The 26832-nt window shown below is 42.0% G+C and overlaps 1 pseudogene across 1 annotated transcript; it reads right to left on the reverse strand.

The window, feature by feature from the left end:
- Positions 1-2030: 2030 nt before the first annotated feature.
- LOC308286592 (myosin heavy chain, fast skeletal muscle-like) lies at positions 2031-24357 on the reverse strand (annotated as a pseudogene). Its single transcript has 32 exons — positions 24136-24357; positions 23281-23424; positions 22184-22340; positions 20056-20083; positions 19853-19967; positions 19639-19731; positions 19480-19543; positions 16771-16869; positions 16056-16159; positions 15353-15491; positions 14739-14857; positions 13695-13844; positions 13365-13535; positions 12903-13206; positions 12513-12577; positions 11769-11856; positions 10376-10493; positions 10137-10260; positions 9562-9698; positions 9154-9409; positions 6195-6437; positions 5896-6072; positions 5655-5800; positions 5446-5536; positions 4108-4497; positions 3708-3834; positions 3439-3557; positions 3143-3339; positions 2861-3044; positions 2607-2772; positions 2349-2473; positions 2031-2223 (listed from the first exon to the last, which is right to left on the reverse strand). The product of its transcript is annotated as a myosin heavy chain, fast skeletal muscle-like (transcript).
- Positions 24358-26832: the final 2475 nt, after the last annotated feature.

Below are 26832 nucleotides of genomic sequence, written 5' to 3' on the forward strand. Positions count from 1 at the left end.
GGCGGAAAGAATAGAGACGAGAACGTCACCTCTGTTGTTTATGTGCATGTTAAAAAAACAAAAAACAAAAAAAACAATACTGTGGATCTTCAAAGGTTAGTTAAAAAATTCTCAGTCGCTGGCAAGGGGACACCAGATACATTGTTAATTTTGTCGACTAAGACTAAAAGAGAAGATTTTGATAGTTTGTCGATAAGACTAGACTAGACTAAAACTATTTCAGAAGACTAAGACTAAATCACAATTTGCTGAAAAGATGAACACTGACCAGATGATGTTTCAACACTGGCAGATAGAGTTAATAAACCTTCATATTGCACGTGGCAGTTAGAGTTAATAAACCTTCATATTGCACATGTATTACCTTGGCATCACGACTCTTAGTTCTCATCTTGTTGACCTGGGACTCGGCGATGTCGGCGCGCTCTTCCGCCTCCTCCAGCTCATGCTGAATCTTTCTGCACTTGGTCAGGTGGGTGTTGGCTGCCTCCTCCTGCAACATTATAAGAGATGGTTCAAAAGCTTGCTATTTGAAAAGAGCATCTTGCAATTATAGTCCATCCAGACAATTTCATGAAATTGTAACTACATTTTGTTTGTGGCTAATGCAGTATAGCCCATGTAGCAATAAGTCCATGGGTGCCTTGGGACCACATGAACGAGCCAGAAAAACAAGGTAAATTACTGAAAAACCATGGCAGTTATTGTGTTAATCTTACCGCTTCCTCGGCCTGCCTCTTGTATCCCTTCACCTTCAGCTGCAGCTTGTCCACCAGATCCTGAAGCCTGCCGAGATTCTTCTTGTCCTCTTCAGTCTTAAGTGAGAGTGAATTCATAACGTTAGTTGTACGTCCAATCTATTCATTTTGTCATTTTTTGCACGATGATGGTCATTAAAGTGAACATGGTGTAACAGTACCTGGTATGTCAGCTCCTTCACTCTCCTCTCGTACTTGCGCACACCTTTAATGGCGTCCGTTCCACCCCTCTGTGCAGCGTCAACCTCTGCCTCCAGCTCACGCACCTTCATGGTTGAATAATACATTATGAGGTTATTTCTTCTTATTTCTTCTTATTTCATGGTCTAAGACAATAAGCTGTGTTGAAGTCAACCATACACCTTACCCTGCCCTCCAGTTTCTGGAGCTGCTTCTTGCCTCCCTTCATGGCCAGGTTCTCAGCCTCGTCCAGGCGGTGCTGCAGGTCCTTGACAGTGACCTCTAGGTTCTTCTTCATCCTCTCCAGGTGAGCACTGGTGTCCTGTTCTTTCTTCAGCTCCTCGGCCATCATGGCAGCCTGGAGAGTCATGCATCGTATTGTATGTCAATTTGAAGCATGACATGAGGATATCGAATAGATAAGGGTAAGGCATCCTAACTTACATCAGTGATGGCTTTCTTGGCCTTCTCCTCAGCATTCCTTGCTTCTTGAACGCTGTCGTCCACTTCACCTTGGACCTGGAGCAGGTCTGCTTCCAGCTTCTTCTTGGTGTTCAACAGGCTTGTGTTCTAAAATGAAGATTCAGTTGAACAGTGTGAGTAAGCGTGATGAAAAACTAGTTTAATTCTGAACCCTGAACATTTTCTACTGACTTGCGCACCTGAGAGTGCAACAGTCCAGCGCGCTCAGTAGCGTCCACCAGTTCTTGCTCAGCCAATTTGCGGCCTCTCTCCGTCTGTTCCAGAGCCACTCTCAGCTCCTCGATCTCAGCCACCATGAGGCCGTTCCTACGCTCCACCATGGCGCCTTGCTCCTTCACGTCTTCCTGAGCTCTGACAGCGTCGTCAAGGTGCAGTTGGGCTTCCTGAAATAAATCAAATTTGACGTGGTTACGTTAAGAGAAACATCAAAATGTCACTCGTTCAAGAGCAGTTCCATTGTTTGAACATTGTTTGTCCTATTACTGTTTTGCACCTTGAGCTGTCCCTGGACGATCCTCAGCTGCTTCTGGGCCTCGGCAGCCTGGCGGTTGGCGTGGCTCAGTTGAACCTCCATCTCGTTCAGGTCTCCCTCCATCTTCTTCTTGACCCTCAGGGCGTCGTTCCTGCTCCTGACCTCAGAGTCCAGAGTGCTCTGCATGGAGTCAATCACCCTCTGGCTGTTCCTCTTGATCTGCTCCGTCTCCTCGTCCTTCTCCGCCAGCTTCCTGTCCACCTCGCCCTTGATCTGGTTGAGCTCCAGCTGCACACGAAGAATCTTGGACTCCTCGTGCTCCAGAGTACCCTGAAAGTTAACACAGAATCAAAGTGTTGTGGGACCTTTTAATGTAACATTGATCAAATACTGCTACGCTGTTGGAATATAAACCATGTTGAAAGAAACATAAAATATAGACAATTGTGTTTTACCTCAGCTTCCTCTAGGGCTGTCTGGATCTCTGACTTCTCTGTCTCCACCTGTTTCTTGGACTTCTCCAGCTCATGGATGCTCTTTCCAGTCTCGCCGATCTGTTCAGTCAGGTCTGAGATCTCCTCTGAAAAATAATGAATGAGGAACCTTCCAATCAGCAACAATTTTGAATTTTCCTCTGAATATAGTTGTAGCCTGATCCACATTTGATGTGTTTTTTAACTGTTATTTAAAAAGAATTAGTAGAGAAAACCTACGTTGCAGGTTCTTGTTTTCACGCTTCATGGTCTCCAGTTGGTCCAGAGACTCTTCATATGAGTTCTTCATCTTGAACAGCTCAGTGCCGAGAGAACGAGCCTCTTTCTGAGCCCCTTCCAACTCTGCTATACCCTCTTCATTTTTCTGCTTCCATTCTGCAAGGACCTGCGCAGCATTTGTAATGACGTGTCATTTACTCCACTTTAAGGAGGCAAGCATTATTTGGGTTTTAAACTAATGAATGTCAAAGCACCTTATCGAAGTTCCTCTGTTTCTTGTCGAGGTTGGCGGCTAAACCGTTGGCCCTCTCCACATCAATCATGAGGTCTTCCACTTCACCCTGGAGTCTCTGCTTGGTCTTCTCCAGAGAGGCGCACTTGGAATTCACAGCCTCGATTTGCTCCTCTGCCTCCTGAAGACGCTGGGCCAACTTCTTCCTGTTGATCAGCGTCGAATGGAATAACATTTTATGAGCAATGTGTTGTATAGTGAGTGCTGGTACCTGACGGTGTGATAAAGAACACTGATCACTTACTTGGCCTCCTCCAGCTCCTCAGTGCGTTGGACAGCATCGGTCTCATACTTGCTCCTCCACTGACACACCTCAGCGTTGGCCTTGGACATTCCACGCTGCAGCTCTGCCTTGGCTTCCTGTTCTTCCTCAAACTGTTCCCTCAGGAGGTCACAGTCATGGCGGGCTGATTGCACAGCATGGGCAAGGGCATTCTTTGCCTGTCAAAAGGAAAATGGCCAAAATGATGTCAGCTGTACGAAATTACAGATAAAAAACTAGACAACAAAATAAATTAAATTACAACAATTGCTCCTTACCTTAACCTCCTCTTCAATGAGTCTCTTCAACTCCTCAATCTGCTGGGTGAAGGCCTGCTTGCCTCTGGTGAGCTGAGAGACGAGTGCTTCCTTCTCCTCAAGTTGACGAGCAAACTCACCTATTTGGAAATTTGAATTATATGTTTCAAACATTTCAAAGAAATCTCAGCCTCAGAACAACTGTTGATCAAAGCATTATGTCTAATAATTTGCTCGAGTACCATCGACAAACCATGTGGACAAAGTAGACTTTTAAAATGGACATTTACCGTTCTCTGTCAACAGTCTCGCTCTCTGAGCTCCAACATCATTGATCTGGCGAACGTTCTCATCACTCTTGGCCTTGATTTCACTAAGTTGGTCCTCAAGGGTGCGGCACATCTTCTCAAGATTTCCCTGGAAATGAACGTTGGACATACTCAATCATCGTTTCTTTCTTGATTGGCTCCTTACTTTGGTTTGAACAGTAATGCCACTCGACGCAATCCCACAATATGGATGCTGGGATTTAAGTGGTTAAGAAATTTACATTTAGGATGGTGAAGCCCTGTTTACTGTAATCAGGGGCGTCATTGCCCTTGATTGACCTTTCTGAATAATCAAAGGTGAAATGAAAATGTAAAAAGTGTTATCTCAAGAATGATACGATAGACAGGCATTCCTTCGTACCTTTGCTTTAGCGACGGCCTCCATGTTGCTGGAAAGGTCATCGATCTCCATCTTGTATTCACTCTTCTCCTTCTCAAGTTTCTGCTTGACTCTCTGGAGGTTGTCGATCTGCTCGCCAAGCTCCGCCACGCTGTCCGCCTGCTTCTTACGGAGAGCGGAGGCGGTGGCCTCGTGCTGCAGCGTGGACTCTTCAAGGTCACGACGCAGCTTCTGGAACTCAGCCTCGCGCTTCTTGTTCATCTCGATCTGAGCGGCGGTGGCTCCGCCGGCCTCCTCCAGCCTCTCGCTGATCTCCTCCAGTTCCCTGGAGAGGTCGGCTCTCTGCTTCTCCACCTTGGCACGAGCGGCCCGCTCCGCCTCGATCTCCTCCTCCAGTTCTTCAATACGAGCCTTTATAAATGAATGGACGTATATTAAATTCCTAATTATGGGCTCGCTGAAAGCGAGCACACGTACCGGTATGGTATCCTCATTGTCAGTCAGTCATATCAAGTTCTCCTCAAAACTTTGGCACCATTCTACTCCTACATACTTACATCGAAAATCGATTTTCAAACATCAATGTGTTCAGCTTACTGTGGCGACATGTGCTATTACTTTTTACAGCAATCGGCCAAAGGGTGGCACTGTAGGAAGCCTTTGAAAGTGCAAACTTTGAACAGGTATAGCTCTGTTTGACGCACAGCCATGAAATTTGGACACACATATGCGTCTCCTCAAGCCGAACGACTTTGACACTCTGGTTTTTGACCTTTGACCTTTAGATCTCCCACCATTTTGAATTATATGAAAATTTTGACCTATATCTACACAGGCTCTGGGGTGAGAAGTTTGTACGTTAAATATATATATTTTTTAAATAATTCAATGAATATTGCGGTTTTATGAGCAAATTAAATCGCCTAAAACATTCTACACACAATCTAAGGACCTTTATCTAACATGCCTATGAAGTGCACATTTTCTTTATAATAATAATAATATAGCTGCAAGCAGCGATAAAGTGGACAAAAACACCTCAAATCATGAACACAGCCTGCGATGTGCGTGAAATCTTGCACGCACATTCACACACAATGAACAGATGCCACCCTTCTCACATTGGCCTGTTATAGCGCCACCAGCGGGTCAACTTTTGCATAACACAGTTTTGGAACAAAATGCTTCAAATCACGCATGCAGCGTCCAATTGCATCAGTAACGTCAAAGAGAGCACTGCCTGCGACCTTGCGATTCATAGATTTTTTTTTTGTTTGAAGCGAACCTGTTTCGAAGGATCAACATTTTCTAGTTTACACTTATCATTGTGATTTAAAGAAGAAGAAGAAAAATAAATACCTGGAGTTCTTTGATCTTCTTCTGCAGCTGAGCCCCCAATGACTGTTCGTCCTCAATCTTACTCAGAAGCTGGCTGACTTCAAAGTCCTTCCTGTGGATTACAGAACAGCATATTTTAACGGATGTTTTTTTTTCTTCTCCATGGCATTTCATAATATTATCAATATGAATTATTATTATTAATTATTCATAGTGTTGGTCCACGTTACTTCTTTAGCTTCTCGTCAGACTGCTGCTTGTCGTTCTCCAGATCCATGATGTTCTCCTGGGCCAGTTTCAGATCACCTTCAAGCTTTCTCTTGGTTCTCTCCAGGTCCATGCGGAGCTTCTTTTCTTGCTCCAGAGAACCCTCCAACTGCACAACAATATATTTGTCTCATTATTCAGTTACAACAATAAACGTAGTAAACCGTATACGTTAAAAATGTCCAATTGACTTGATGAACTCACGTCGTCAACTTGCTGCTCCAGCTTGGTCTTGGCCTTGGTCAGAGTGTTGACTTTGTCTTCCTCTGCCTGCAGGTCATCCAGGGTCTGCTGATGGGCCTCTTGGAGTGCCTTCTTCTCCTTGGTCAGCTTAGCAAGACCTTCATCCTGAGAGGCCATCTCCTCGGTCAGGTTCTTCACCTAAATAACATGAAGGAATGATTTGTTGTTGTTCTATAGCTTGATAAGACAGCCAGAGTGTATAATGGTGAATGGATCATCATTGTTCTATAACTTTACAGCTTGAATGTATAATGTTGTACCTTGTTTTCAGTGGCGTGTTTCTCCTTCTCCACTTTAGCCAAGGTGAGCTCCAGGTCATCGATGTCCTTCTTGAGCTCAGAGCATTCATCCTCCAGCTTCCGCTTTTTGGCAGTCAGCTCAGCGTTCATCTCCTCCTCGTCCTCCAGTCTCTCCGTTGTCTCTTTGAGCTTTGCCTCCAACTGGATCTTACTTTTAATAAGACCCTCGCACCTCTCCTCTGCATCGTTCAGAGCCTCGTCTCCCTTGTGGTCAACGAAAAAAGTGAAAAAAGAAAATACACGAGGGAGGAAACACGTCAGCATTTTTTCTGGTAGAGATATACTTTTGCAGTTGCCCGTTTTAGGGGTAGGCCTCCGACAGACATTAGATGCACAAGCCTCTAGCTCGCCCTTGGGGAGGCAGAGGAGAAAGCTTTGTCCAATTCATTCCCTATGGCTGCCTCTAGCATGGAATTCTCTTGCATGCCTCTTGGCTTAAAGGAGCATGAAACCCCGCCTCTTAATTAGTTTTATGGGATTTCAAAACATGAAAAGAAATCTGAAATGTAGGCGTGGTTATCTGCTGCTGTGGGGGGAGGGGCGGAGTAATGCGCAAATTATTGTGTTCTATCAAAGAGAAGCTGTCCGGGCCGTCCGGCGTCTGCACTTGTTGCATTTGCATTTCGGAAACAAAATTTAAAAACAGCCATTGGAGGTGTAAAAAGTATAAAGTTTCGGCAACTCCACTATAACCAGGAAAAATGTGCTGTCTGAGCTTTTATCCATGGTTTTTTAACGTTTTCCAGCCGTGCTCTCAGCTCTGTGTGTGGAGTGGATTATCCGTGGGGACAGCCGGAGGCTGATGCAATGGATGCTACGCTACGCTGTCGGCTATTTTGTGACTGTGTAGTGTGTGTGTGTGTGTGTGTGTGTGTGTGTGCGTGCGTGTGACACGTGTTTGTGTGTGGTGACAGTGCGCACACGCACACAAACGAAAAATAGCCGCGCCGCTTTCGCGACGCGTTGTGAGCTTGTAGATCGGCTATTTTTTACATTTACCAGTACATTTTGAATCCTGGACGTTTACTTGTAACAGAGTGTTTCTACATTGCAGTATTAATATACTTCCAACATGTAACAAGTGTTACTTTCCACCACTGAGTCGAACAGCAACAGCCCTGCCCCACGGACCACGGTCGAGACAGCAGCCGCAGGCACAACAGTGTATTTAGTGAGCGGTCTGTTGACGGAGTCCCTGCTCTGCTCTCTGGCTGTAAGCAGCCTACAGTGAAACCACGCCCCCCATTGATACAAATCTAAAGCAAACATTAATTGCGACCGAAGGTCGCATATACTCTGAAGAATCGTGTCGCTTGAGTGTCCTTCCTTCCTTCCTTCCGTATCCTCGTGACCGTCCTTCCGAAGCCTCTGTGATGTCAGTGTGATGTCAGCGAGTTGTGACATCACTTCCTGTACAGGGCAGCTACACGAAATGTGGATAACACTATATATGGAGATAGTCCAGTCCATCATGTCATATGGGACTACCGTCATAGAAAGTAGCCATTGTTAGGCCGGAGTCAATGGCTGTCTGTCTGACTGCCAAGTCTGCCATTGACTTGCAGCGCATGAACGCCGTACTGGAGCGTGAAAACCAACAGGCCTGATGGAAAATGATACATGGCCGCAGGCTTTGTGACGTCCCACATCTTATGTGCTGGGCATACTACTAACCGACGCCAAGGACCTCCAGAGGCCATACAAAGAGTATCTAACCCGAGGCCCCTTACTAAGTAGCATACATTTACAACATACCTTCTCCAAAAACATCAATATTGAACTCCATATGTATATGGATACATACATGTATTTTTATTAATAAAGGATAAAATAAAATAAAAATGCCATAGATGGGCATTCCCAAAAGCAAAATCCCTTTATGCCCATATATGGGGATTTCTGATGTCATCAATCTCTGGCCCTAACTAGCTCAAAAGCCTGCTTTACTCTGATTTACACCCTACCTTTCCAGATGATGACCTATTGGGTACACACTTATGTCCAAATATAGAAATCCCAAGGCATCAAACCTAAGCTTGGCTTTACTAATTAACATATGTTTCATGCCCATATATGGAGATCCCTGTCCCAATGTTATCAATATTAAGGACATATCTGGAAATGCCCATATTTGGTAATGTCCACATATGGGCATGTTTTGACATAACATAGTCAAGGAACTCCATGTATGGGCATAACATTGATTCTGTGAGTGTGCCATGATTCTGTGAGTGTGCTGAGCTCCTAGGGTTGATACCCTCACAAAAACATGAACAAACTCCCCCCAGAATGACAACAACTAGAATCGTCAGAGAAACGCTGTGGTTGGCCAGATTGTCAAGAATTGGCGCGACCTCGCCCTTTAGGGCGAGGTTGCATGTCACCCTGAGGTCGCATTCCACCCTTGGGTGTCTTACTAGTATTAATTAGATAAGCCGCGTCACGCCGAACTAATGGTACGCGGTGAGCAAATATTTAATGAGTGGCGCGAAATATTTCTTCTCTACCCTGAAACTGGAAGAACACAGAAAGCTCTGAATCCACAAGCATATGGACAAAATGAACCATATCACTACTCCCTATCACAAGTGACTCATTGATATAATATATATTTATAGAAAAAGTGATTTTGTGTTTCATGGCCCTTTAAGGCAAGCTTGCTTAGTTTAAGCCAAGACAAGCTAGAGGCGGCCATATGGAAGGAATTGAACGCTGCCCTCAACCCTTATCCCCCAAGGGCAGGCTAGAGGCTTGTGCCTCTAATGTCTGAACGCGGCCTTAGAGAGCATGGTGTCAACAAGCACAGCTTTGCGATCTGAGGAAAGTAATTGTTAAATTAGTCCCCTCAGGAATCTGAAGAGAACAAATATTGATTCCGTGGAGAACAATCCTGATTTTTGCAGAGAACAAAACAACTCACTGATGCAGCTGATGTCTGGAGGTTGTTCCTCTCCTGGGTAATCGCCACCAGTTTCTCTTCCAGCTCCTTCTTTTTGGCCAGGGCAGCGGCCAGGTCAGTGGTCATCTTCTCGTAGTTCTCCTTCATGTTTGATAGTTCTTTCTCCATCTCAGCGCTCTGCAGGAGAGGCTTGATCTTGTAGTAGACCTTCATCCATGGCCAGGTTTTGACGTTCATGAACGACCGGATGTTGTATTGGATGGTGAAAACGGCCTCTCTGTGGGGAAAACGGTCGAAGTGTGTCATGATTGTGGACAGTGATAGAAGAAGTGCGCTGTTCTTATAGTGGTTTGATGTTAACAAAATCGTATTGAACAGTAAGTGTTACAAATGACACTAAATATTGAATAAAGGATGTTTTCAAAGTACCTCGTTGCCATCATCTTAACAAACTGCTTCCTCATGAGGTAACCTCGTGCGAGAGCCTGAGTCATTGTGACCAGAGAAAACAGCTTCTCATCTCGCATCTCCTCAAGGACACCCAGCAGACCAGCTTTGAAGAACACCTGAACACAATGTTACAAACACTGGAACTAAACACCTTGATACAATGTCAGAAACACAGTAACCAAACAACCGTAACACCTACTGAATACAATGTTACAAACACTGTAACTAAACAACCGTAATATTTGCCGAATACAATGTTACAAACACTGTAACTAAACTACCGTAACATCTACTGAATACAATGTTACAAACACTGTAACTAAACAACCAAAACATCTACTGAATACAATGCTACAAACACTGGAACTAAACAACTGAAGAACAACTGGATACAATATGTTACAAACACTGGAACTAAACAACTGAAGAACAACTGATACAATATGTTACAAACACTGGAACTAAACAACCTGAACACAATGTTACAATCAATATAACTAAACAACTTTTAATCCTCTCTGGATAATGTTAAACCAGGTTCACAGTGTGTTTACCTTGGTGTGTCCAAACTTGTACTCATCAACGGGCACATCAATGGACCCAAGCAGCTTCTCTGAGGCTTTCTTGTTGTCCATAAACGCGCCATCAGGACATGCGCTGGCATTCAGTACTTTGTACCTGATTTGTAAAGATTCACGGTCATTTTGCGCTGATGTTCAGTTTGTAAAAGTGAGGAATTTTGCGTTAATAGGTCTGTATTTAGAAGCTGCTGGGAAAAAAAAGGAATTGATACCTCTGCTTGAAGTCAGCGTATGGGATTCTGCTGGGGAAACCCTTTCTGCAGATCCTGATGCCCTCCAAGACACCGTTACACCTCAGCTGGTGGATAACCAGGAAGTTCTCCATCAGGCCTGTAAAGATGAAAATAATACTACATTAGAATACATATGGTTACACAATGGTTAATTATTATTAAGAGAAAATAGTTACACACTGGCCAATGTAGCATTAAATGCAGCTCATTCTCACCCCCTCTGCTTCACCCTTCCGACGCATTCCCAACTCGCTATAAACGACGGTGCGGCTCTGTCGTTTATAGTGGCGTGAACGGTAGCGTCGGGTGGCTGGTAAACCCTTCATAGCGATATCGAATCTCGCTTCGGGAACTACTTTTTTTTCTTTCTTCTTAGACCACTGGCCATACCCAATTCGTCCAACCCTTGACACAGTAGGCTTAGCCAAAGCGTCCCCTCATCCGGCACAGTACAGTACTGGACAAGGCGTCGGTTGTATGACGCTTTAAAGGTGAGAATATGTTGAATGAGAGTCTTAGTGCGCATGCGCAGACACATGTTTACTTAATAATGTAACTACTGTCAGTGGGACGTGAAGATATGCACGCGGCCTGTGGCGGCCATACGGAGAAGCACACATCAAGTTTCACAGCTGATAATTCCAGCAGCTTGTACAATCAGCGCTACAGCGTGGGGTTCGTGTTATGATCAGAACAGAACTGGGGTTCTTCCGAGCCAAACCAAGGTTATCTGGACCAAGCTTGACCCAGTAGACGATCATAAAAAAGGGACCCAAACTCTGGGGAATCAAATGGATATACAAGCAGCAAGCACGCACATGACTTTCTGATCGCATGGATGGTGCCATAATTGCGGTGGTCAAAGCAGAGGCAGGTAAGTCAACCTTCCTTGCGCCATCATAACATTAACAAAACAAAACAAAGGTTGTATGTTTGCATAATTTATTAAGGTTTAATGAGACATGAAGCCAAAATCATATACTATTAAAGTATTAATGTTTAGGCCACTGTGTGGCAGGGCGCGCAAACAGTTCGCTTGTATTGCGCCCACTTTTATTCACTTTTTTTTTTTTTTTTGGCAAGCGATACCTCTGCATAAGTAGATAGTTATTATTTAGTTAACTCAGGAACAGATTGCATCTGTGATAAAGATGAGCCCAGCGCTCACTTAAAATGGTGTAATTATCAGTTGGGTGCACTGTGCACATTGCACATACAGTATCTCATCTGCAAACACGCATATGACGTTCATTATAATATGGCCGATAAATTAATTGATTGGCCGGTAAAATAAAATCCTGCCGGCCAAGGTGGACGGCCCAAAAATGCCTAGCGGAAACCCTGGCGTGCGTGCGTGCGTGCGTGTGTTTACCTGGAGTCTTGGTCTCGTTGGGAATCAGGCAACGCACAAAGTGAGGATGCGTGCGATGCAAGTTGGTCATCAGCAACGCCAAGTTTGCCTATTGAGACATAAAAGAGACAATTTATTTAGGATTACAGTAACTTATTAGTACAAAGTGATACAAACACATTGCCTGCCAAGGGTTAAAAAAAATCTATCTAATAAATTTCAGGATTTTTACAAAAACTTTAAATGAAAATAGATAAAAAATTTAACATTTTTTGACAAAAAGAAAAAAGAAAAAAAAGCTCTTAGAAGATGTCCATTGCCCCCTTGAAGTTGGCAGAAAAATATAATCAACCCCAAGAAAAATCTATTTTTAGATTAACACACACAAACAATTACAGCATGTGGATGGTGGCCATTTTGGCGGCCATCTTGAAGAAGGTGTGCAGAAAGCTGATTACATGAATTATGTTTTTATAGTTTTTTTTATCAGCATCACAGGCTGCCCAGAGAGCAGTGAACACATTGCTGTCTCATATATTAGTGAACAGTGCCCCCCAGTGGCCAACAGCTGGGCAACAGCTGGGTACCCAAAAACGTATAAAAACGTTTTTGGCAGCAAATGAGTTATTTAATATCCTTCACTACAATTATTTGAACTCTTTAGATACTGCTTACTTTGGAGATTTAGATCTTTCTAAAACATACTATATTAACCATGAGGGAATTCAATAATATAATAATGTTAATAATAAGTCATATTCTTACCCTGAAAGCACTAGACACAGTCTGCATAGCTCCACCCTTCTTCTTTTTTCCTCCTCCGCCCGCAGCTGTTTATATTTGTCAGAATCATGAGTTATCATTAGTTATACATGTTAGAATCCTGAGTTATCATTAGTTATACACAAAGTACTCTTCTCTACACCAGTTTGCGTAGTTCCTCTTCCGTTGTTGTTTTTTTTTTGTTTTTTTTTTTTTTTTTACCAGGAAGTTGCCGTAGACCACTACCTCCCAAACACACAGTCACACAGTGGACCTGTGCGCTTTGTATATTATATTATATTATATTATATTATATTATATTATATTATATTATATTATATTATATTAATATGAATTAAAAATACCACACATTATTATTATGAATAAACCTACGTTCAGGCTCAGGAGGAGGATAGAAGACGGACAGCAGTTTAATTGAAGACTTCTGGTACAGCTGAATGACAGATTCGTTAAGTGGGTCCTTGTTCTTATCCAGCCAGCCTGTGATGCTGTAGTCCACAGTACCAGCGTAGTGGACCAGGGAGAAGTGGGCCTCGCCCTTGCCCTTGGCCGGTTTCGGCTTCTCAAATGCCTTGTTCTTCCCAAGGTGCTGGTCAATCAACTTCTCAGCAAAGGATTTGTCCGTAGCCTTTGGGAACATGCACTGCTCCTCAAGGATGGAGAAGATGCCCAGGGGCTTTGTAAAGGAGACAAAAAGAGACAAATACATAACCAAAAACATGATATTAACATCATGTGCATTAAAGCCCAACATAATTGTATACCTCCTCAATGAGCACAATGCAGACAGCCAAGTCCAAGATAATACATGCAAATATAATAATAATTGTATACCCTCTCAATGAGCTCAATGCAGACAGCCAAGTCCATGCCGAAGTCAACGAGATCCCAGGGAATTCCCTCCTTCATGTACTCCTCTTGCTCCAGAACAAACATGGTGTGGTTGAAAAACTGTTGCAGTTTCTCATTGACGAAGTTGATGCACAGTTGCTCCAGCGTGTTGAACTGTGAATGGGAAAAAAAAAGGAAAAAGGAAAAAAAAAAATATATATATATATATATATATATATATATATATATATATATATATATATATTATTCGGCAGTCTCTTCTAATTGTGACAAAAATAATTAGTCTCCCATTTAAAACAAGTCCATGCTTACATCAAAGATTTCAAAACCGGCGATGTCCAGCACTCCAATGTAGTAGTTTCTCTGCTGCTTGGTGTCCAGCTGCTCGTTGATCCTGATGACCATCCACAAGAACTCCTTCTCATAGATGGACTTGGCCAAGGCACTGACTGAGTTGTTGACCTAAGGAAATAAGAACGATGTAGGACACTCTTAATCCAGAACAATTAACAGTAAGCACGGACAACACGAGTTATACATCAAATGCATAGCAATAGTAATCTAGGATCATAGGTTAACCAAGACCGATAATCAGTCTAAACAGTAAAATCTCAAAACATCGATAATCTGAACATGGATACAGACTATATAATGCCATGACATATGAACCTGGCATCTGTCTACATAACAAAGCTATCTAAATTAGCCTTTGCATAAGTTTGCAAGGTCGTGAAGGCTAGAGCAAGTGCCACACGAGTAACAGAGGTGAATCGGCCCTCCCCACCCGGGCTTCGAACCCGGGCCTCCCGCACGAAAGTCCAATATCTTAAACATCCCTCCAAAGGGAGCTTCAAGGCTGAGGCTGCAACTCTCTCCGCCACACGTGCTAAGGTGGATCCTGAAGAGGTGAGTCTTCAGGTTACAGTGGGAGATTGGGAGTGAGTTTTCAGTTCTAACTGCAATGGGGAGTTTGTTCCACAGTTTGGGAGCCAGAGGGGAGAGGAGTCTGTCCGTTAGCGAGGATTCTGACAACTTCCCTGTGTTAGCTGATCTGAGTGAGCGGGAGGGGATGTAGGGCTCTTGTTTTTATTTTCTCTTTTACCAGTATAACAATTCTGTTAAAATAATGTCCAGCGGTGCAAGAAACTGCACATGTTTTGCAGAGTGATATGTTTTGTATGCTCTTCATATATTAAATAATTACATTAAATTAATTTGAATAATGTTGGAGGATAATTGTAATTACAGAGGGTGATTTAAGACACAGCAGAAGATATTTGAGTTCTTGTGGTATGCTCTGTTGGGAATATAAGGTGTGTATGAAATCAGAACATGGAAATCATGTAAATGACTCACCTGTGGCACAGTCTGTCCCTTAGTGACAAACTCGTTTCCCACTTTCACTCTGGGGTAGCAGTATGCTTTAAGCATCTCTGCTGAGTTCAGACCCATCAGGTAGGCAATCTTGTCAGCCTCTGGAATGTTCATACAATTTACAATTTAGGCATTTAGCAGACGCTCTTAATCCAGAGAGCGACTTAGATTAAGCAAGGTAAGCGGTGCTGACGTTGCGTTGGTCCGACCCCATTACTAACCCTATCCTAAACTACGTAGTAGGGGGTAAGTCACATGCGTAGAGATAGTCTACACGTCAAATCCGTAGAGTTAGTCTAAACAGTATAATATCAACAATGAAGTAATGGAAATATATTGAAAATTATATTTAGCTCAGTTAATTTAGAATATAAGTAATAAAAATACATGTGGAAAAGAGCAATTATTTTCATTTTCATTTTCAAATTTCATTTCTTAGTTAAAGATAAAGCTCACCTTCTGTGATAATGATAAATATGAATATCACTACTAATAATAATCATCATAATATAAACTAGAACGGCACTCTGTCGAGGTGCCAACTTGCACCATGTGCACAAGTAGGCCATACATGGCATAAGTAAGGTGCAGCTCACCCTCAGTGCCGTCAGGTTCTGCCTGTTCCTCGCGCTGCTTCTGCTTGAATTTCATGACTCCATGATGCATGACCGTACCGGTGAACTTGTAGATGTACGACCTCTCCTCGGGGGTGAAGCCCAGGATTTCAATGGCTTCCTGATGTCAATGAGCAGAGATGCATTTCAAAACATAGACATTAAGCATTCGATCAGGGGTCTTCAACATCTATAGGGGGTCCTCAGAGTTACTACAGGGGGGCCTCCAAATGTGTTATAGTATGTTTTTTTAACATTAACCACTTGAACACCAGCATCCCTATTCTGAGAGAAACATTACCCAAAAATAGCAGATCTACAAGCTTCGCCTCACACTGCGAGGTGTTGTGATCTTGTAGATCGGCCATTTTTTGTAGAGGGAAAAGAAGAGCAGACTACTGTATGTATTGACGGTTCAAGACAAGTGGTGTCTGAACATACACATTAATTCAACATAAACTGATGATATTGCTGTCAAACAAGTCTAAGCTGTCTAAGAATTCTATGAACATTTGTAATCTGCAACACAATGTTATACAATATGTTGTGGGAGTCCCTGCTTCATCTCTCTCTCAGCTAAGGGGTCCTTGGCCTGAAAACATTGAAGACCCCTGCATTAAACACTGACTGCAGTAGCACAGCGAGTGCATTAGAAAGATAAAAGGATAAGGTTGTTTTCACTGACTTCAGTAGCTTCCAGCTCGACCTTGTCGTCAATGCTGGCCACAGTGATCACACCCATGCTGATCAGAGGGAAGTCGTAGGGGTTGGTTGTGATCAGACACATCTCTGAAAACGGATGAAAACAGGGCGACATTGTGTTTTTATTCACTCATTTATGTTATCACTGCATCGTCAGTGCTTAATTTATAAGGGATTATAAATCCTTATTTTGAGTGCTCTCGTGTAATAATGTAATATTTTGAAATATGGACTTGATATTCATTAGCTGTATGCCATAAAAATTCAACATTTCAGCAAAAAAGATTTGGAATAATTCACCGAATGGCCAATGTATGTAGAATATATGAAAGTTTCAAGAAATATCTGAATGTTTCAAGTTTCAAAGTTTTACTTTTACACAATATTCAAATCTTTCGAGAAGGATCTGTATTTATGTAAACAAAAACTGACATGAGAGTCATGCAACAAAGCTGGTTGTAAATTGGCTATTTTGTGTGTGTGTGGCCCCGTACGACGGACAAGCAAAGTATACATTCACTACTAACTATGCAGTCACTCTGTGCAGAGGCTGATACGGTCCCGCCCCCTTTTCAGACTGTTTGCAAAAAGACCACGTCACCTAGTGTAACATAATGATATTTCCGGGCGTGTCATCACATCTTTACGTGGTGAGTAGCCTACTTTTTCCATCACTGATGGGCAGTAATTCCACTTACCGATGATGTCAGGTTTGTGGTTGGTCATCATCTGGAAGAAGATGTGGTAGCCTCTCTCAGCAGAAAGCTGGTAGGTTACTCTGGACTTCTCCAGCAGATCTGTATGGGTTGTACATAAGTCATCATCAATAATATTAATAGTAATTAGTAACTAGAGATACTGTTCCTACAAAACAGTGTGGGTCCGCTCGTACTATATTCTGCAGCGTGCTAACTGTCATGTGAAGCTTAACCAATACTCCAGCTAACACCACTCCCAGATTTTCCGCATCTCATTGGCTAAGGGCCCTGCCTTTATACTGTCTGCGACGGAACTCACGCGACGGAACTCACTCTATAAATAATGAAGATAACATACTGGTCTCGCCTTTCAGGCGAGCCCACAACTAGACTAGAAAGATGCAATTGGAAATTGCAAGTGTGATTGCCGTAACGCAAATTAGCTTATTAATTTTGTCTTACCATGTGAATCTTCCCCATTCAAGGCAATGAGGAAAATTAATTGACTAATAGTCATATATGGACATCTCTGTGTCACTCCTTGTCCCTTTTATGCCCATATAGGGAGATCCATGATGTCATCAATATTAAGCCCATATCTTGAAAAGCCCATAAATAGACAGTTTCATGTGGTCTATGATGTCAGTCATCTCCATGGGAAAAGTTACATTTTCAATGCCAATGGAGAAAATGTATTCACAAATAAATGTATATAAAATACACGCATGCGTGTATTTTGCTTAGAGCAGGAGTCTTCAACAGGGGGTCCGCGACCCCTAGGGGGTCCGCGGAGGTACTGCAGGGGGTCCGAGAAATTATTGCTTAAAAAAAATCTAAAAATGTTTTTTTTTTTTTCCACATTTATGTTAAAAAATAAATCATGATTCTGTCCATTTCGAATAGCTTGAATACATGATTAATATGCAATTGACAGATTGTTGATATTATTGAAATTGGTTCAATAAGTAGTATGTTTAGAAATGGTAGTGGTACGGCCAGCGTTGTACCCGAACGCGTTCAAAGAACGATCGTTCATGAACACGTTCATATTTTGGGCGAACGTGAACTGAACGTAATTGTTTTCGCTTGATGAACGATATTGTCGAACGCGGTCATTCTGACGCCCGTGAACGACGTTCGTCGGCCGTTCATGCGGCGGTCCGCGCCTCCGCGGTCGTCTGTCCTCTGCTCCTCTCGTCTCTCTTTTCATTCACATGCTCCAATAGTAGGCACTGCATGCAGCTCCTCGTGAACGTTCCTCCGTTGTCGTTGATATGCGGTGCTGTCTGCACTCTGCTGCTGCACTGTAAATCTCCTCCTCGTCTCGCAAGCCTGACTGACTATACTTTGTCCTATGTGTGTTGCACGGCGAAAATAGCTGATCTGCAAGCTCACAACGTGGCGCATCCACGAGACAACGTGAGCTTGTAGATCAGCTATTTTAACCAACGCGGAAACATGCTGTGCACGAGAAACGTCTGCCTTCTAGTGGGGTTCCTTGTACATGTAATTTTTTGTTTTTTTCTAGTGGGGTTCCTTGTACATGTAATTTTTTGTTTTCATTTCAAATGTGTGTTAAAGTTTCTTTCACTTCCAATTTGTAGATTATGGTCTATAGAACAATTTTGGTTAGAGTGTCAAGACAGTAGATTGAAGAAAAATATATTTTTTGCCCTATTTCCAAAATGACCAAAATCGGAATTGTGTTTTTTGAACAATGTCTTAGTTTTCCCACAACTGCTGTGTAATATATATATTTTCTTTATTGCTATATCAAGTCAATACTGTGTGGGGAATCAATTGGAGTCAAATATTTGTTTTGAATATTATGATATTTCACACAATGAGACAATAATATGGTTATTACATTCAGCCCTTCACAATAAGGGTGCAGGAAGACTGGGAACTAGGCAGTGGGCACATAAATATTGTGGGCACCTCAATGTTAAGTTGGATGAAATTATTGCTGTGTGTGGTTCTATATGGGCTGAGTCAATAATTTTGACAAATAATAGCATGCAGCAACGTCTAAACATTTATATATATATATAGACCTTTATATATTTTTTTTCCTTTTTTTTTTTTTTTTTTTTTTAATAGCCAAAAGTATAAAAGAAATATGGTTAAAAAAAGAACTAAAAAAGAACTATGTAGTTCATTTTGGGGAACCATGAACTTTAGTTCATAATGGGGAATTATGAACTAAAAATGAACTAGTTCATTTTAGAAGTTCTGAACTTGAACTTGAACTAGTTCGTTTTTAAAGTGAACTTTCCCAACACTGGGTACGGCCCACCCTGCTCGCTGTAACTTGTACATGTTTAAAATAAAAAATATGTCGTAGCCCCGACCCCTCCACCCTACGAGGTGGTAGGGGGTCCCTGCTCCATCTCCCCATCAGTTTGGGGGTCCCTGGCCTGAAAACGTTGAAGACCCCTGGCTTAGAGATATGTTATACTATATGTATATAACATATCTCTAAGCAAAATGAACGCATGTGTGTCCTGATGAAGCCGGGTTGATTTGACGTATGGCCCAAGTGCGTCCCACCACAACTGTGGAGCGTGGCTCCATTAGGAGATGATGGTAGTTGGAATAAAGTCGGAGAAGTACAAGGTTGCACTGCAGGGGCAACCACACTAATAATTAACACTCAAAATGTAATACTGAAGGCATATATCATTTATCATCTGTGAACATCATACTTACATGTCTCAATATCAGCACTGGCCAGTCTACCGGTTCCGTTGAAATGGATTCTGATGAATTTACCCTGTTTGATAGAATAGCACATTTGTTGCATCCCTCTCTACACTGTGGAATTAAGAGCAGGTTTTTCCTCATAAAATGACATTCGTTTACACTTACAAAGCGAGAGGAGTTGTCATTCCTAATGGTCTTGGCATTACCATAGGCCTCCAGCAAGGGATTGGCTGCAATAATCTGATCCTCCAGGGATCCCTAGAATGTTTTAGACAAAAATGTGGACAGACTTATTTTAAATTGAATTACTATATTGAATATAAATGCTTTAATGTTCAAAATCACTTATTTGTTAAAGTTTAAACCTGTATATATATACCTTGATTTTACCGCTAGATCCGCCTCCTTCACCACCTGCATTGCTACTTGCTGCTGTTGCAAAGTACTGGATGACACGCTTGGTGTTCACAGTCTTTCCAGCACCGGATTCTCCACTGGTTAGAAAAGCATACATTCAGAGAAATGCAGTTTGTCAATTTGTGTACAACGTTCTTTTTTATTTCTAGCAGATGGGAAACTTACGTGATCAGGACCGACTGGTTCTCTCTGTCTGTAAAAAAATACAGCAAACTATTAGCCACAATTACCAGTAAGACTCCCTAATCGGGAGATAAGCGACCGGCAGGTCGCATGTATACACTTTAGGCAACATCTGTAGGAGCAGTGTCCAGTGGACTTTTTTGCCAACAACATTAGTAGACACTGTCCACTAATGTTGTTGGCAAAAAAGCAACCCCATGGTGGCGCTAGAAAAGGGAAATGTGAGAAATCAGGGGCGGAGGTTGTGGTTGGCCAGCCAAGGAGTGTGTGTGCAAAGTTTGGCATGGATTGGGGCAACGGTGCCGGAGATAAGAGTAGGGCAAAAAGTGTGACGTGACGTGGCGTGACGTGACGTGACGTGACGTGACGTGACGTGACGTGACGTGACGTGACGTAACGTGACGTGACGTGACGTGACGTGGCGTGGCGTGGCGTGAAGGTGACGGAGAGCAGGACGGAGGGACAGCCGGTGGAGGTTTTCATAATAACTGCAGCTCCACAAAACCAATCCTACCATTATTATTATATATAATATTATTTTTTGCATAGTCCTGTGTACATTTGTCATTTCATGTCTCTATGAATTGAGTACAAAAGGACCCCAATGTAAACAAGCCATCAGGCTGTCTTGGGGGGTTTAAATATGTTAGTTACCATGTGTCTGAATTAACCAATCATGGATATGGCCAGGGTTGTAGTGGGGGGGGGCACGAGTGGGCACGGCATGCCCACACTTCTCTCACGTCGCGTGCACGTGCATTGACGCGCGTGCACAAGTGATGCGCGTGCCGGCAGGCTGGCTGCTGGTCCGTGTCATCAAGTACCTACAGTACCGCAGACAGCAAGTACAGAGCAGATCGTCCACCGATTGGTTGTAATATCGCCATGACAACCACCAACCAGCAAGCTGACTGTCCCTTCGGGCTATGGGATAAGACTCACTGACCAACCAACCAACCAACTACACTGTCTGTGTTTACTTCTTCAAACCTTTAGCGGTTCGTAGCCTGCAGCAGTTTGTTTGTTTGTTGTGAATTTTTGTTACCTTGGATTATCTACCCAAGTATTATACCAGCACTGTCTGTACAACGGCAACATGGTGCTACGTGCTACACGTGAGTAAATAAACATGTCTTATTCTTATTGGAGGGCTGGTTAGGTAAGACATAATGCCTATATTAACTATTATATTAAGCCTAAAACGGTTCTGTTATGCCGCCGTGCATTAACCATGTGAATTGTGAAATATCTCGTGTCTATTGATATTATATTACAGGTCGTTCTGACCCAGCAATTGGTTGAAATAGGCTCGCCTGCCGTGCTGAAATGAGCATGATTGACACAGCAGATGGTAATAGAATATTTGAGAATGGATTAATGAATTGGAAATATCAGTTGTGCAGCTATTTTGCATGGTTTAGCTGATGATCTGGTCATCAAATTATTGGTTGAGTGAGAACCACTGGTCTATATCAACTTGTTGCACTAACTAGCATTGACTGCTATGGTCACTTTTGATTTGGACACTGTACTATTTTAAGTTTAAAGTCATTCGATTGAAAGTTATTGCTCTACATGCGAGCCATCTCGCTGCGGCCGTTTTGTTAGGCGACAGACAGGGAGTGCACAGAATGTTAGAGAGGCATGGGCTGAAGGGCCTTTTGGTGGACAATTCTGTTGATAAAGTTAAGGGCTCCAGCCCCCTTTGCTGTATGTGCGCACGTGCCTGGCGGCAGCGCATCACATTACAGACTGATCATTTCAATCCCAACCGTTTCTTTGCAAAAACACATTTCTTTTAGAAAACATTTGTATTCTTCTTTCTCCTAGTTTTATTGTTTTTAATGTGTAAATATGGCACTTTATTATGGGGAAAAACTGGTGTATTTTCCTTTTTGAAATCATTAAAATAGCATATTTTTGAACACATTTCGTCACGCGATGCGTGTGCACATTGGCGCGCGAGCACGCGCATTGGCGCGCGTGCACGAATGTGCGTGCACGCGCGTGCGTCGGTGCGTGCCCACACTTCCAAATTTAGCACTACAACACTGGATATGGCACAAAACCATTATAATTCTATATGTTTTACATTGTCACCAGTACGTACCCATCAGCATGAACTGGTAAGCGTTGTCAGAGACAGAGAAGATGTGGGGCGGAGCTTCAATACGCTTCTTGCCCCTGTAGGCATTGACAACCTCCTGGTCGTACACTGGGAGCCACTTGTAGGGGTTCACAGTGGCACAGAACAGGCCAGAGTAGGTCTGAAAGGGGAGAAGAGAGAGAGAACATTAACATCACACAACAAGCCTCCTATCTGGGACAACTGATCAGAGCTGGGATTCAGGAGTCATCAAATGTGTCCGTGGCAAAGTTGAGATTTTCTATTTTTACACACCATTTAAAATGCTCTTATTTTGATCACAAGACGTCAAGTCTCCAGGTTTTATTCAGAATATGTATGACACTGTGTACTGTACTAGTGTCATACTGTACCTAGGGCTGTCACGATTATGACATTTTACATGACGATTAATTGTCACTCCAATAATAGCGATGAACGATTTAATTGTGATTTTGTCGTTGACAATTACATTTCTGTTTGGCTTTTAGGCTTTGAAGTTGCACATGGCAATCATGACACATAACCTAAATATACAAAGAAAGTACTGACATAATTGACAATGTTATACTTAAAAAACAACATTGATAGTGGAAATAGCCGATCTACAAGCTCACAACGTGTCGCGATGCGACGCGTTCTGAGCTTGTAGATCAGCTATTTCCATTAGTTTTGAATGTGTTTCTAACTATATTAACATGTCTCAAAATGTAAACGATTATGACGATTATGCAAAATAATTGTGATTACCTCAAATAATTGCGATTTGACGATTGTCATAATTGTCATACCACTAGTACAAGTGTTTTTTTTTTTTTTTGCAAGGCCCCCCCACAACTCTGAGATTGTACAAATGGAAGTTCATGGAACCAAATGGACCTGCACACTCAGAGTTACGGACCTGTTATGGCCATTCAGGGCTACCTGAATGTAATTTTAACGAAATTTTGACGAAAGTGTCCACCACAAGTCAGCATGGCGATGACCTCTGCTGGGATTACAGTCACAAGTTGCAAGTGGCCTCAACCAGTGAGCAAGGTGACTTCAGAACCATGAGTTTGCTTGCGTGTAGGAAACCTTACGTAGATCATCCATGCTGCATAACGCTCTTTGAGGTTATACAGGACGGTGGCTTCAGTGAGGTGGGTCATCATGGCCATGTCCTCAATCTTGTCATACTTGGGAGGGTTCATGGGGGTGACGTCAGCCTCAGGCACAGTTCTTTCCTGAAAAAAATAAAAACACATGTCTTGCAATTGTACTGGGTCACTATTTTTATTGTCACCTTCTTAAAATAATGTCCTACATCTTTCTTTTTGATATTTATTTATTTATTTTATAATTCTTTTGAGTGGTGCACACTGCTCCAAGGCTTGACACACACACACACACACACACACACACACACACACACACACACACACACACACACACACACACACACACACACACACACACACACACACACACACACACACATTCACTCAAAATGTTTATAACAATGTTAATGTAAATCTTTGTGTGATAGAAACTTTTTCTCCGTTTTTATATGAACCACTTGAACCCCTATAGCATCTATATTCTGAGAACTTTAGCCAAAAATAGCAGATCCACAAGCTCACAACGCCTTGCACTAACCCCTCGTGCTGCGAGGCGTTGTGAGCTTGTAGATCGGCTATTTTCGGCAAAGCGCTTTGGTGTGGAGGGGAAAAAGAGCAGACTAAGTACAGAGTGAAAGGTCAGGTTTTTTTTTTAAGTATTGACAGTTCAAGTGGTTAAATATCTGAAAACACAAATTGACATGAATCCAAAATACAATAATGATTGTGCTGTCAAATAATGAAACTATATGGACTCTATGATAAAGTTGTGTGGGTCCCAGCTAAGGGGTCCTTGGCCTGAAAACGTTGAAGACCCCTGGCCTATACTATACATACCTCCTTGGTGGGGTTACCATCGTTGTCGAGGATTTCCACGGTGACTTTGGCACCGTCCTTCTTTAGGATCTTAGCCTTGAGAAACAGCTCCACCTTGTCGGCTACGTAGGCTGCAGTCTTGGCATCGAAGGGTTTGCTCTGACCCTCCATCCTCTCCTTCTCTGGCTTACGGAGGTAGATGGCAGCCTTGCCGTACTGCTCCATCTCGGCGTCCGTACTCATGGTGGCGGCCTTTTTCTGTAGACGGACAAACAGATCGATGGTGGTGGTGGAGGAAGTATTTGCATGTTAACATTTAGGCCTAGAACTATTTTTGAAGTCTTTGAATATAATTATGTTTTTAAAAGTGAACATTTGTAACTCAAATGTTTGCTTCTGGGGGGTCCATGGAACAACATGTTTTGAGATGGGGGTCCTTGACATGAAAACGTTTGAGAACCACTGAATTAGAAGAAGGATTTAGAAGACATTTATGGAATCGGGTCAAAAATATTCAAATACTTGTACAAATGTTCACGATAAATAAAAAAATTACAGATCTACATCGGTATCTGCTATTTCAATTTGTTAATAGTTAAAGCATTAACTAATGGTTAAAGTGGTTCAAATCTAAAGTGGCAGATTTGCGTTCAGGCCTAAATGGCTTGATTATCAACAATTACAGATCCACTCTGTTACAAGTAAAAGTCTGGAATTCAAAATGTACTTGAGTAAAAGTACAAAAGTACTGGCATCAAAATGTACTTAAAGTAGAACAAGTAGAAAGTAATGATTGTGCAGAATGTCCTGGCTGTTTTTTAATCTTTTGAAACGTAATAGCAGATCTACAAGCTCACAGCGTGTAGATCTGCTATTTTCAAATGGCCAAAATGCATAGGGCTGATGTGGGTGTGTGTTTTGTAATAATAATCAAAATCTACAAAGTAATTGTAGTGGAGTAAAAAAGTACAATATGTGCATCTGAGATGTAGTGGAGTAGAAGTAAAAGTAGGCCTACTGAAAATTGGAAATAGCTCACATATGTTGTGAGCTTGTAGATCTGCAATTTATGGTGAAGAGACTTGGTAGTATAGGCTGAAAAAGGTTGCAACAAGTACAGTGCAGCTCAGGTCCGTTTGACTAAGTATAAGTGTGATTAAACTGAAGTGACGTTGATGAATTCCAAATATCATCAAAGTATTCAGAGGCACTCCTGGAGGTCGCAGCACCCTAAGGTGACACCGCACCCACTTTGAGAAACCCTGAAATAGATGGTGTTGAACACTCACTTTTCCCCTCTACCAGTAGAAGTGGAACCTTGTGTGCAACCCTTAAGTGTGGGGAGAGGAAAAAAAAGAAAACTTTATTTTGATGACATTTTAACATGAGTTGAATTATGTAATACAATTAATAAACATGGATTAAATTAGATTATGAGAATCCTAATGTTCATTCTTGCCACACACCACTTCATAAGAGCGACATTTTTACATTTCTTATTAGTTCCACATCTGAAAGAGTCCATTATATAATTACACACAATAAAATTAACTGATGCTTGCTGTTATTTTTGTTTGTTAGTTTGTTTTGTCAGTACAGCCACGTGTCTCTTTTGTGGGTGTTCATTCTGTATTAAAGCAATGATAGATTTATTTTTCTTTCCAATACACTTGAATTAGTTAAGGTTACATTCAGAGGTGGGTAGACTAGTCAAGCTGTACTTAAGTCAAACAATATTGCTACTTTAAAATAATAACAATTTTAGATGTAAAAAATACATGCAATACAAATTAGCATTTAAGTAATCATAATTGAAATGTCTAAATTGAAATGAATGAACAAAAGCAAATTCCAATAAGGCCCAAGCCCATATCATTATAAATTATAAAGGAAATAATACACAATCAATTGTTTCAATCTGTACAACTACAATACAACATCAATTATGCTGTCAGTGTCCACTAATTCTTCTGTGTGTGTGCAGACAGGTCATGTCTGTAGCTATGTAGCACATTATACGGAGGCATGCTAACAATGAATAGCTAACATGTCCAGAAGTATACGACCACTTAGCTCTAAAGCATTGATATGAAAGCTAACACCCCGCAAACATTTATGACTATGAATAGTTAACATCTCTAGCACATTGATATGACTGATGAAGGACAGATAAAGTCTTACTCACCCCTGAATGGAACTCTGAACTCCTCTGCAATGGGTTCGACTCGAGCGCCTCAGCGTGCCTTTATATTAGGTGTTTATTGCATGCTATGCAGAAAGTTAAAGTTGGCATGGCCTTTAAAGGTCCTTTCCCTTGACATTGCTATGGTTTATGTCCAAGAAGCGCTATCATATGTCCATACTCCATATACCATTTATGACCATAACATGGCCAGTGGCTGTGGTGTAAAAATAGCATACATGGCAGGGTGCTGGGGTGCAGTCATCACAGCATGTCTTGCCAGATACACAAACAATATACAAAAAATATAAAGGTATTTATTATTTAATTTTGAGGAAGTTGTAATTTTACATATATTGTTTACCTGTGGAAGATGTATTCACATCTTTTGCTTAAGTGAAAGTATCATTTACCACAATGTAGAAATACTCTGTTACAAGTAAGTCTGGTGATAAAAATGTACTGTTTTATATTGGCTTCAAAATATACCTTGAAGTAAAAATTACTCATTATTATGCAGAATGTCGCATTTCACA

Source organism: Nannobrachium achirus (genome assembly GCF_963921795.1).
Source record: "Nannobrachium achirus genome assembly, chromosome: 6".
NCBI lineage: Eukaryota > Metazoa > Chordata > Actinopteri > Myctophiformes > Myctophidae > Nannobrachium > Nannobrachium achirus.